A 12,435-nucleotide genomic window follows, 5' to 3' on the forward strand; every position below is an offset into this window, starting at 1 on the left:
TGATGGTTATCCATTATTGCATTGTGACTAGGTTATAACGCTAAGACTCGGGATTAGGGATCGTACTTGGGATTGCCATACGCTATCTGCTTGGAACTTGAGGTAAGAAAACTACACCCTGATTGTGGTCGGGGTGATAACTCTATGATATAGAGTTATTTATTTGACTTTTACACTTAATTATGCATAAAAAGAGTGATGACTTTGGTGTTTGTTTGTCAATTTTAAGTTGTTATCTATCTATATAATTAGTTGATCTAATATTGGAGTCTTACAATATTTTGGGTTTAAATTGGAATTAAATAACTAATCTTGTTCTATTTTTCTGTGTAAAAAGGGAATCAAGCTATCCATGGAAGGATTGAAGAAGAAAAATTGGAAGTTTGGTTTGGAAGCAAAAGCTGAAACTTTCCAGATTGCTAAAATTCATGCTGCAGTATGCTGGAGCTCACTTGCTGACGTGGAAATTAAAGGCAGCTGTGTCATTTCTTTTTAATTCGTGGCCAGGTGGCATGGGTCCATAACTGGTGCCAGCTGGGGTTATTTTTGGGCAGAAAAGTGGTCCAATTTAGTGGGCCTAAGTGGAGGAAAAGAAGGTGGGCTTTCCAATTGGAAAGCATGATGTTTTTGTACCCTAATTTGGAAAGAAACCAGACCAGCCGTATCACCTTAGTGGGAGCCATGGAAGGACTATCATCAGAGAAAAAAGTACAGAAAAACAGAGAGAAAAATAGAGAGGAGTACAATTGTTGAAGGGGAACGAGAAGGACAAGAAGGATTCACACACCAACTATATCGGATTTGTCCCATTGACTCTTCTTCTTTAATTTTTGTATTTCCTAATTTAGAATAGCTATTTTAGAACTCATGGATATCAATTTTCCATTTCAGATTTTGGATACTAATTTAGCTATGAGCTAAGCTTTTTGAGACTTGAATGGTTAAAGAACCCTATGTCATAGTTATTAAAGTTTAAATGCATATTTACGTAAATTCACCATTGTTCATTCAAGTGTTGTTCATGATTATTGTTTGTTGTTGTTTGGCCAACAATGGCAGATTGTTAAGCTAGATTTAATTCTGGAAAGGTTGAATGTAGTAGTTTGTACTTGAATGATGCAAGAGCATAACCATTGTTAGGTTGTTCTTAGTGAGTAGAATAGGAATATTTACTTACCTTGCATAACTTTTGAGAATTGGTGCTGTTATTTGTGTTCTTAAGTCTGATTTGATATAGGAATATATTTAATTGGATGGTAGAACTATATTCATGAGTTTTGGAAAAATCTGGTGAGCATATTGGGAATTCTAGTTAACTCTGGTGCGATTTGCTAAATTTAATGCTATAGCATTCTGGGCAGTTTTTGACATAGGGGGATTTAGCTATTCAAGTCCAATTTTTCCATTGATAATTCTTCTTGCTGTTATTTCTCTAGAACTTGTGGTTAATTTTAAGCATATTTTAATTTCTTTCATTTTATTTTAGTTTAAACAACCACTCAATTCAGTTTCTTAAATTTCTAAATTGTAATTAATTGGTGTTTACATTGAACTTTTTAATACCAATCCCTGTGGAGACGATTCACTTATCATTATATTACTTGTGTGATTGCGTATACTTGCGTATATTAATTTTCACAACAAGTTTTTGGCGCCGTTGCCGGGGATTGAAATTAAAAATTGGTGTAATATCAATTATTTTGCAATTTATTTTTCTGTGTTGTTCTAATCTTGCTTGCTCAGTTTTGTGAATTTTTAGGAATACTCTAGTGCATGAACGAGAAAGAAGACCTTGAACTAGCTCCTATTGACCCCGAAATTGAACGCACTTTTAGAAGAAGAAGAAGAAGAAGGGAACAAAGGGGTAAAAATCATTTCAATATGGCTGATGAGATTGAAGGGGTTGGGGATGCCCATAATATTGCTAACACCATTGCTTTGGCCGATGATAGAGAGAGGGGCATAAGGGAGTATGCTGCCCCTATGTTTAATGAGCTCAATCCGAGCATTGTGAGGCCCGAAATCCAAGCAGCCCAATTTGAGTTAAAGCCCGTCATGTTCCAAATGCTCCAAACGGTTGGTCAATTTAGTGGGCTACCAACGGAAGATCCTCATCTCCACCTTCGTTCATTTTTGGAGGTGAGCAATTCTTTCAAGCTACAAGGAGTAAGTGAAGAGGCCCTAAGGTTGAAGTTGTTCCCGTTCTCTTTGAGGGATCGAGCTAGAGCTTGGCTCAATACCCTTCCTCCCGACTCGGTGACTACATGGAATGAGTTGGCTGAAAAATTCCTGATGAAGTACTTTCCCCCTACCAAAAATGCCAAGTTTCGCAATGAAATCATGTCATTTCAGCAGCTGGAAGATGAATCATTCTGTGAAGCGTGGGAGAGATTCAAGGAATTATTGAGAAAGTGCCCACACCACGGGATCCCACATTGTATACAAATGGAGACTTTCTACAATGGGCTCAATTCTTCCACTCGTATGGTGTTAGACGCTTCAGCCAATGGGGCTATTCTCTCTAAGTCCTACAATGAAGCCTATGAGATTTTGGAGAGGATAGCTAGCAACAATTATCAATGGTCCAATGTTAGAGCCTCAACAAGTCGAAAAGTGGCTGGTATACTTGAAGTTGATGCATTGACAGCTTTGACAGCTCAAGTTTCTTCAATGACTAACCTTCTCAAGAACATGAGTTTGGGGGGAATGGTACAACCAGCAGCTATGGGCCAAGTGGCAGATGTTTCTTGTGTTTATTGTGGAGATGGGCACACATTTGACAGCTGTCCATCAAATCCTGCATCAGTTTGTTACTTGGGGAATCAAAATGGGAGCCATAACAACCCATATTCGAACTCTTACAATCCGGGTTGGAGGAACCATCCGAACTTCTCATGGGGGGGTCAAGGAGCTAGTTCAAGTGGAGCACCACTGCAAGGCAAGACAACATATCCACCGGGGTTTTCTCAACAACCACCAAGAGTGCAACAACCTTCTCCGCCTCAAGTATCTCAATCAAGCTCTTTGGAGAGTTTAATGAAAGAATATATGGCCAAGAATGATGCTGTGATTCAGAGCCAAGCAGCCTCCTTGAGAAACCTTGAGATTCAAATGGGGCAATTGGCTAATGAATTGAGGAATAGACCGCAAGGCACCTTGCCAAGTGACACTGAAAATCCAAGGAGGGATGGCAAAGAGCAGTGCAAAGTGGTGACTTTGAGGAGTGGAAAAAATCTGGAGTTAAATGAGGAGAAAGAAAAGCGAAAAAACGAGCCCACTTCAATCCAAATTGGTGAAGAGAAGAGGGAAAACTCAGCAAGTTCAGCTGCTGAAATTACCCAGAATGCTACAGCATCAGTTCAGCAATCTGCGGCAGAAAAGTGTTTGAGCAAGCCACCTCCACCATTTCCTCAAAGATTTCAAAAACAACAACAAGATGGCCAATTCCGAAGGTTTTTAGACGTTTTGAAGCAACTCCATATCAATATACCACTAGTGGAGGCCTTGGAGCAAATGCCAAATTATGCAAAGTTTTTGAAGGACATTTTGACTAAGAAAAGGAGACTTGGTGAGTTTGAAACGGTGGCCTTGACAGAAGGCTGTAGTGCCATGTTGAAGAGTAAAATTCCTCCTAAGTTGAAGGATCCGGGTAGCTTTACAATTCCTTGCTCTATTGGTGGAAGAGATGTGGGTAGAGCTTTATGTGATTTGGGAGCTAGTATTAACTTAATGCCTATGTCTATTTTTAAGAAGTTGGGAATTGGAGAAGCGAGGCCAACTACAGTCACTTTGCAATTGGCGGATCTTTCTATAGCGCACCCGGAAGGAAAAATTGAAGATGTTCTAGTGCAAGTTGATAAGTTCATTTTTCCGGCCGATTTCATCATTCTTGATTATGAAGTGGATAGAGATGTTCCTATTATCTTGGGTAGGCCATTTCTAGCTACTGGGAGGACCTTGATTGACGTGGAAAAAGGGGAGCTCACAATGAGAGCTCAAGAAGAACAGGTAACTTTCAAGGTATTCAATCCTATACGTTCTGCAGATGAAGTAGGAGATTGTTTTGCCATCACTGTCAAGAACTCTAATATGGAGGAAAAGGTACCCACAAGGTATAACAAGAAGGTGAGGATGAGGCTTTCTCTTAAAGAATTTGAGAGCAGCAATGAGCTAGGGGCAAGTATAAACAAGGCATCGTCTCATTTGCAAGAGCCACATAGAAAGAAGAAGAAGAAGTGTGGTAGGAAAGCTCATTCCCAAAGGTTTGAAGAAGGACAGCGAGTTTGGCTCTTTAACTCGCAGCTGAAGTTGTTTCCTGGTAAATTGAAGTCTAGGTGGTCGGGGCCATTCACTATCATCAAGGTGTATCCTCATGGGGCTGTTGAAGTAAGGGGAGATCAGTCCGGTAGAGAGTTTAAAGTGAATGGCCAGCAACTTAAGCACTATTGGGAAGGAGAGGTCAACCGAGCGAAGACCTCCATTACTTTGGAGGATGCATGAAGCGGATGGTACTTCGGGTTCCTTGTGCTCCTTGTGTTATTTTAAGGGAGACCCGAAGAGAGAGATTCAAGCAAGTCATTTTGTAAATATACCTATATATATAAACAGCAAAAGAAAAAAAAAATATATATAGCAAGAAAAAGAAAAGAAAAAAAAAGGGCAGGATAAAAATATATATACATATAGTTATATTTTATATTACTTAGTTCAAATTTTATTTTCTACATTTTATTGTTACTGATTTTTGTTTTAGTGTTGCTGTATTTTCTTTTTATTTTATTTTTTTAGGTACAATGGAGGCATGGAACAATCTGCATGTGGGTGAATTGGTGCAGTTTTGGGGTTGAAAGTTACTGATTTTCTCAGTTTGGGGAAGAAATTCAGCTTTGGCAAGCAAGTTTATAAAATGTTTCAGGTTGCTACAGCATGAAATTTAGCAAGCAGGCATCTTTACTGGGCAAATTTGAGGCACAATACAGAACCCCTGTCAAAGGCTCGGCTAGTTAATGATAATAAAGACAAAAAAAAAAATAATAACAAAAGTATATAAAAAGCAACAGCAAAAATATCAAGACAGCAGAGAAATTAAAAGCCAATTTCCCAAAATAGTCAGCCCGAATTCTTTCTTTCTCTTTCACTAAACCCACCCCAGCCAAAGCTCCTCTGCCTAGCCCACCGCCAAGCTGCTGTCAGATCCAGCCTCAGCCGCCGTCCGCCACCATCCGCACTGTCAGACCCAGTCCGAGCTCAGCCCCAGCCGCCGTCAAACCCCGGCCCAGCACTTCGCCGAGGAGGTCGACCCCATCCGTGAGTTCTCTGCCCCGCCTCCCCCATTGAGCCGACTGCCATAGCCGCACAGCCCAGGTGCACAACCCCACCAGCTCCATTATTTTTCCATCGTGGGTAACTCAGGTTTGGGAATTTCTCTGATATTGACTCTTTTTCCTGGGTTTTGTTTTCTCTGCGACCTATGGGTGCACTATTTGGGTTGTTCTTCTGTTTGGGGGGTCCGTGAGCATCTTTGCTGTTTATTCTTGATTATTTGGTGGTGATTTCTTGGGACTTTATCTGGCTGGTTCTGTGTGTGCGCCCATGTTGAAAGTTGTAGCTTGTTTTTGTTATTACTGAAATATGTCTCGGCCAAGGAAACAGCGTGCTCAGAAAAACAAACAGCAAAATGCTAAAGATCTCAGCTCCATTGAACGATTTTCTTCCCCAGAAGCTAGGCAGAAATTTGACGATTTTATTCGAATTAAAGATATCTATCCCGAGAGAGGTTTTCTGCCTAAAAAGACTCCATTCACAAGTGTTCCATCTTGGCTAGCTGATAATATTAAGGCAAGGAAGTGGGAATCTTTTTGCCAGCAACCTGATGAAGTTGTGGTTCCCGTGGTCAGAGAGTTCTACTCCCATTTTATCACCTCGATGTGGCCTGATTTTGTTACTGTTCGTGAAACGAATGTTCCATTTTCAGGAGCATCCATTAATCAGTTATTTGGGTTATCTGAGGTTGAGTGCGAATACTCTCAGCTCATTGAAAGTGCCACTGAGGAGAAAATGCACGAGATTGTGGCTTTACTTGCTAAGCCTGGGGTCGATTGGCGGATTGATTCATCTGGGACATTTCATTTCAAGCGCACTGATTTACAACCCCAAGCTAAATGTTGGTATATGTTTGTTCAAACTCGGTTCTTGCCCACATCACACGATTCTTCAGTTAGCCGGGAGCGCATGATATTGCTCTATTGTATTCTTACTGGCCGGTCTATTAATGTGGGTAGTATTCTTGCTCAAGAGATCTTTGCTTGTGCCCACCGGACGAGTGGGAAGATTTTTCTTCCATCTTTAGTGACTCAAGTGTGTAAGGCCGCTGGTGTGCCTATGTGGAAGGATGAAGAGCGCCTGTCCAACAAAGGTGTTATCCGTTTTCGCGATTCTCGTGCTCAACAAGGTGCTGCCTCTTCATCTATGAATGACCCAATTTTAGACCGGTTGGCGAGGCAAGAGACTCTTCACACTCAGTTGTGTGAGCGTCTTCATGTTTATTGGAAGTATGAGCAACAACGGGATGTGGTGATGCATCGAGCACTGAAGAAGACTATCCCCAAAATTGCACCTTCGTTTCCTGCCTTCCCCGAGCAGATTTTGGAGCCATGGGCTGCTGTTGAAGATACCGCGATGGATTCTCCTGCTGAGGAGTCCGATTAGTTGAAAGGGGGTTTCTTCGTTCTTTTACCTTTTGACTTTGTGTTAAATAATTTTCTGTTTTTCTGTTTTCTGTCTTGTTTTATGTGTTCTGTTGTTGCTGTTTCTGTTCTTGTCAGTTTGTGTTAGTTGTATTGAGAGGATTATGTTTGTTTAGTAGTGCTTAGCAAAGGGCTCGATGATGATCACTTGCATCCATATTACTCCATCCTCATTGCCTTTTGTCATTGCATCTTGCGCGCTTTTCTTTGGTGTTAATGATGTTGCAAAGTGAATTGATTGTGTTGTTTTCAATATTATGTGCATTTCCTTCTCCCATATTTTCTTGATCCTCTAGAGCTAGTTAATGCCTTGTGAAAGTTTAAGTTTCTAGAATTGCTTAGTGTGGCCCTTGAGGCGAAATCCTAGATGACACTACACCTCGGATATGATTTAGGCCATTTTTGGACGTTTGAGCCTTTCCAACTCACCCATTATATTTTTGTCCCTAGTCACCCCTTTTGAGCTTATTTGCCTATTTTCTTCTTCACACATGATCATCTTCCCTACAACACCTAATCCTTCATTTACCTCCCTAACCATCTCAATTTATTTAGGATATACATTTGAGAGTAGGTGAGTGGGGAGTGTGAGCACTTCAGCTACTGTGGTGAGCCATTTCATGTTCTTATTCTTAGTGGCCACATTGGGGACAATGTTGGGTTTGCGTTTGGGGGGAGAGTGAGTCTCATGTGATATTTCTCTTGCCTTGTGTATATATTTTGTCAATTATAGCGTAAAAAAAAAAAAAAATCTGTATAAAGCAAAATATAAAGAGTGCATCCCCATTGAAAAAAAAAACAGAGAAAGCAATTTCGAAAACAAATATTTATATATATAAAAAAAAACAAAAAAAAAATAATAGGTTTTGAAACTAAGTTTGGGGGTGTAGCATCTTTGAAAAAAAAAAAAAAAGTGAAGTTGTGTTGAAGTTTTCTTTATTTTCTAGTTGTGTGGAATTAAATAATGGCAAGAGAAATACAAAAATGTCAATATTGTGGGTGAATCTTTGGGGAATTGTTTGTGAGCTTGTAATTGATCCTAGATAAATTGAGATGTTTAGGGTATTGTGAGCCAAAAATACTACCTTTTATCCTACCCTAACCTAAGCCAAACATTATAAGCTAGTTAAAGTCCTATTGATCTTGGGTGTAGTGTTAGTCTACATTAGTGGAGAGGGTCTCACTAAGTCAACATATGGAAGCAAGCATTAAGCTTTAGGATCGAGGTGTAATTTTTTCTAGGGAATCAAGATTGTTTGGGAAGGTTTATGCACATTCTATTGGTGGGAACACTTGACATATGCATTTGTGGCATCATTAGCACTCGAGATTTGATTGAGAGCATTGGCAAGTGGCACACTCATCACTATCATCATCATATTCAACCATCATTTTAATAAATTTCTGAGAGCATTTCCTTTGCTAAGCTAAATCCTAAGAAAGCATATCCTCTTGAGTGTGTGTGTTGTTGATTGAGTCGGTTTTGTTGTGTGTCTTTTCTTTCTTTTTGAGTCATCACTCGAGGGCGAGCAATGTTTTAAGTTTGGGGGTGTGATAACTCTATGATATAGAGTTATTTATTTGACTTTTACACTTAATTATGCATAAAAAGAGTGATGACTTTGGTGTTTGTTTGTCAATTTTAAGTTGTTATCTATCTATATAATTAGTTGATCTAATATTGGAGTCTTACAATATTTTGGGTTTAAATTGGAATTAAATAACTAATCTTGTTCTATTTTTCTGTGTAAAAAGGGAATCAAGCTATCCATGGAAGGATTGAAGAAGAAAAATTGGAAGTTTGGTTTGGAAGCAAAAGCTGAAACTTTCCAGATTGCTAAAATTCATGCTGCAGCATGCTGGAGCTCACTTGCTGACGTGGAAATTAAAGGCAGCTGTGTCATTTCTTTTTAATTCGTGGCCAGGTGGCATGGGTCCATAACTGGTGCCAGCTGGAGTTATTTTTGGGCAGAAAAATGGTCCAATTTAGTGGGCCTAAGTGGAGGAAAAGAAGGTGGGCTTTCCAATTGGAAAGCATGATGTTTTTGTACCCTAATTTGGAAAGAAACCAGACCAGCCGTATCACCTTAGTGGGAGCCATGGAAGGACTATCATCAGAGAAAAAAGTACAGAAAAACAGAGAGAAAAATAGAGAGGAGTACAATTGTTGAAGGGGAACGAGAAGGACAAGAAGGATTCACACACCAACTATATCGGATTTGTCCCATTGACTCTTCTTCTTTAATTTTTGTATTTCCTAATTTAGAATAGCTATTTTAGAACTCATGGATATCAATTTTCCATTTCAGATTTTGGATACTAATTTAGCTATGAGCTAAGCTTTTTGAGACTTGAATGGTTAAAGAACCCTATGTCATAGTTATTAAAGTTTAAATGCATATTTACGTAAATTCACCATTGTTCATTCAAGTGTTGTTCATGATTATTGTTTGTTGTTGTTTGGCCAACAATGGCAGATTGTTAAGCTAGATTTAATTCTGGAAAGGTTGAATGTAGTAGTTTGTACTTGAATGATGCAAGAGCATAACCATTGTTAGGTTGTTCTTAGTGAGTAGAATAGGAATATTTACTTACCTTGCATAACTTTTGAGAATTGGTGCTGTTATTTGTGTTCTTAAGTCTGATTTGATATAGGAATATATTTAATTGGATGGTAGAACTATATTCATGAGTTTTGGAAAAATCTGGTGAGCATATTGGGAATTCTAGTTAACTCTGGTGCGATTTGCTAAATTTAATGCTATAGCATTCTGGGCAGTTTTTGACATAGGGGGATTTAGCTATTCAAGTCCAATTTTTCCATTGATAATTCTTCTTGCTGTTATTTCTCTAGAACTTGTGGTTAATTTTAAGCATATTTTAATTTCTTTCATTTTATTTTAGTTTAAACAACCACTCAATTCAGTTTCTTAAATTTCTAAATTGTAATTAATTGGTGTTTACATTGAACTTTTTAATACCAATCCCTGTGGAGACGATTCACTTATCATTATATTACTTGTGTGACTGCGTATACTTGCGTATATTAATTTTCACAACACGGGGCTCGAACCCTTGTTAATGAATATGATTATGATTATATATGAGATTATGATTATAATTGTATTTGAGAATATCTGGTTAGGTTTGCTTGTATATGTTGCATCTGATTGCGTGTTGTGCAATATAAATATCATTATATCTATTCTGAAGGTCGGCCTAAGGGCGTCGGGGTCAACAGCGAGCGTGCAGAACGCAGCCCGACCTAAGCGTGTCGGGGTAGGCTATAAGACCAGAGGACTCGCCTAAAGCACTGGGCCTGAACGTTATACAAATAAATAGAAGTGTTAATTGCACTTAACTAATTGTATTGATTGTTGAAATTGGATTATGTGTTTGATTGAGCAGGTTATTTCTGCTAAGCTTATTGCTAATGTCCTGTTGGTGATTGAATTTATCAATTTAAGTTTACTGTTTATAAACTGTTGCTCATTTGTACTTGTTGATTTAAGTTTTCTTGATGGACCTTAGCTCACAAGTGTTATGTGGTGCAGGTAAAGGAAAGGGAAATTTGGACCAACCATGAGTTGGAGAGCTTCAGGGGTGGTGTATACATATGCAACTTACTCGACTGCCACGACCGAGGTAGCTTGGGAGGAACTAGGGTTGAAACTCGTCTTGCTGCTTAGGACAACTAATTTGTATTTTTACTTGTCTTTTATCAGTCTATAACCACTTTTTGGGATCTTGTGTATAAACTTAATATTTTTAATGAAAAGTAATTACTTCGTTGACCAAAATTTTTAATACCTAACCTTGATTTAGTCTTTAATTACACATTTAAGTCCAAATGACTCACTGAGTGAGTTAAGCACTATTTTAAACACACAGTGTAACGGTCTTGGCTAACAATGGCGTTACAACTTGCTATCAGAGCAGTCTAGGGTTAAGGGTTCCTGAAGACTGGTTGGGCATGTACACTCGCCACTAAAGATAAACTCGACTCACGATTTGGTATCCAATAACGTGACTATGTGTTTAATTATTTAAATTGAACCTATGTGCCTTATCTGCATGCTAGAATAGAGAGCATACTGTATATAAATGTATTTTGTGGGAGAAAGACTTGATAATTGATGCATGAACATTATAGACTTGTGTCTTGGTATGCATATTGTATATGGCTATTCTGTTGTTTGGTCATGCTCGTGGAATAGTTCAGGATATGAATATCATGCCTGATAGGTTACGTCATTGACTGTGAACAGATTCAGAAATTATGTATCCAAGGCAGTCAATTGGACCACGCATAGGTAATATTGGGGTTGTGGATGATAGTCAGGGCCAGAACACTCCATCTGCCCCCGGGATTTGGCAGCATATGTTTACTGGCATGCAAGCAGGAGGAAGAGATTAGGTGGTTAAGACAGCGGGTTCTGTTAGGGAACGCTACTTCGTATGTTTTGACAACAATGGCAACAGTTTCAGTTCAACCTGAGGGTGGGAATAGATGGGAACTACTGTATGAAAGATTCTAGAAGCATTATCCTCCAGTTTTGAGGGAGGCCTGGATTCGCTCATAGCTGAATAGTGGATGGGCATGATTAGCTCCATCCTTGATTATATGAGTGTTGTAGGCAATGATAGAGTGGCTTGTGCCACGTACATGTTGTGGGAGGATGCCCGAACGTGGTGGGAAGTGGTATCCTAGACCCAGAATGTTGTCATAATGGGTTGGGAGGAATTCAAACAATTGTTCAATGAGATGTACTACTGTGACGCAGTTTGAATTGCGAAGACCAATGAGTTTATGAACTTGGTTTAAGGTAGTAAGACAGTGGCAGAGGATGTCAATGAATTTGATGGGTTGGCCAAATTCTCTTTTGATTTGGTACCAGCAGATGTGGCCCAGAAGGAACGATTCATTCGAGGATTGAACTCTGGGGCAGACCAGAGAGTTAGGATCGCTCCAGTACATGAGATTTCTACCTATGCTCAAGCAGTAGGGAGGGCCCTTACTATTAAGGACGCAGGAGATGAGACATGGAGTGAGAGTGTTGTAAGGCAGGAAGCTCAAACAATGGTACTCCCAGTTGTGGGATCAGGTAGGCGCGGAGGCCCCAGCGACAAGAAAAGAAAGACCCCTGACAGTTCTACTACCCATGGTCCTAATATGAGGGTTTATAGTATACAAGGTGGCCGCCAGGGCAACAACGAGGTTTGGAGAAGTTATCTAGTTTGTGCCAGGTGCAGGAGACACCATCTGGGAGAATGCCGAGCGAAGGCATGCTTTTTTTTATGTGGAATAGTTGGGCACTTCAAGAAGGATTGCCCGAGATCGAAGGAGGGAGAACCAAGGAGTGCAGATAGCTCGACTCTGGCTCAAGTGTCCGCCTTGATGCAATCAGAGCCCAAGGCTAGTCCCTCGGAGGCGGCAGGTCAACTTCCTAAATCCCGTTCTTTTATATTGTGCTAAATGAGTCTGATACTGCGTATCTCTTAGAAGAGACATAGATATGTGACACATGTTGTATGATTATTATGCTATGGGGCTTGAGAATTTAGTTTCTACCAGAGGAAATTGGTAATTTCCAGGAGATGGGTCAGAGTATTATTGATAGACAGTTGGCAGTATAATTGATTGAGATGGTTATACGAGGATTTTGATATGATCCCGAGTATGGATTAG

The 12,435-nt window shown here is 39.6% G+C and overlaps 1 non-coding gene across 1 annotated transcript; it reads right to left on the bottom strand.

The window, feature by feature from the left end:
• Positions 1–2,323: 2,323 nt before the first annotated feature.
• On the bottom strand, positions 2,324–2,429 carry LOC133833659 (small nucleolar RNA R71). Its single transcript, XR_009893027.1, has one exon. It is a non-coding gene; the product is annotated as a small nucleolar RNA R71 (small nucleolar RNA).
• Between the last annotated feature and the right edge of the window lie 10,006 nt (positions 2,430–12,435).

The sequence above is a fragment of the Humulus lupulus genome, chromosome 4 (genome assembly GCF_963169125.1).
Source record: "Humulus lupulus chromosome 4, drHumLupu1.1, whole genome shotgun sequence".
In the NCBI taxonomy this organism is placed as follows: Eukaryota; Viridiplantae; Streptophyta; class Magnoliopsida; order Rosales; family Cannabaceae; genus Humulus; species Humulus lupulus.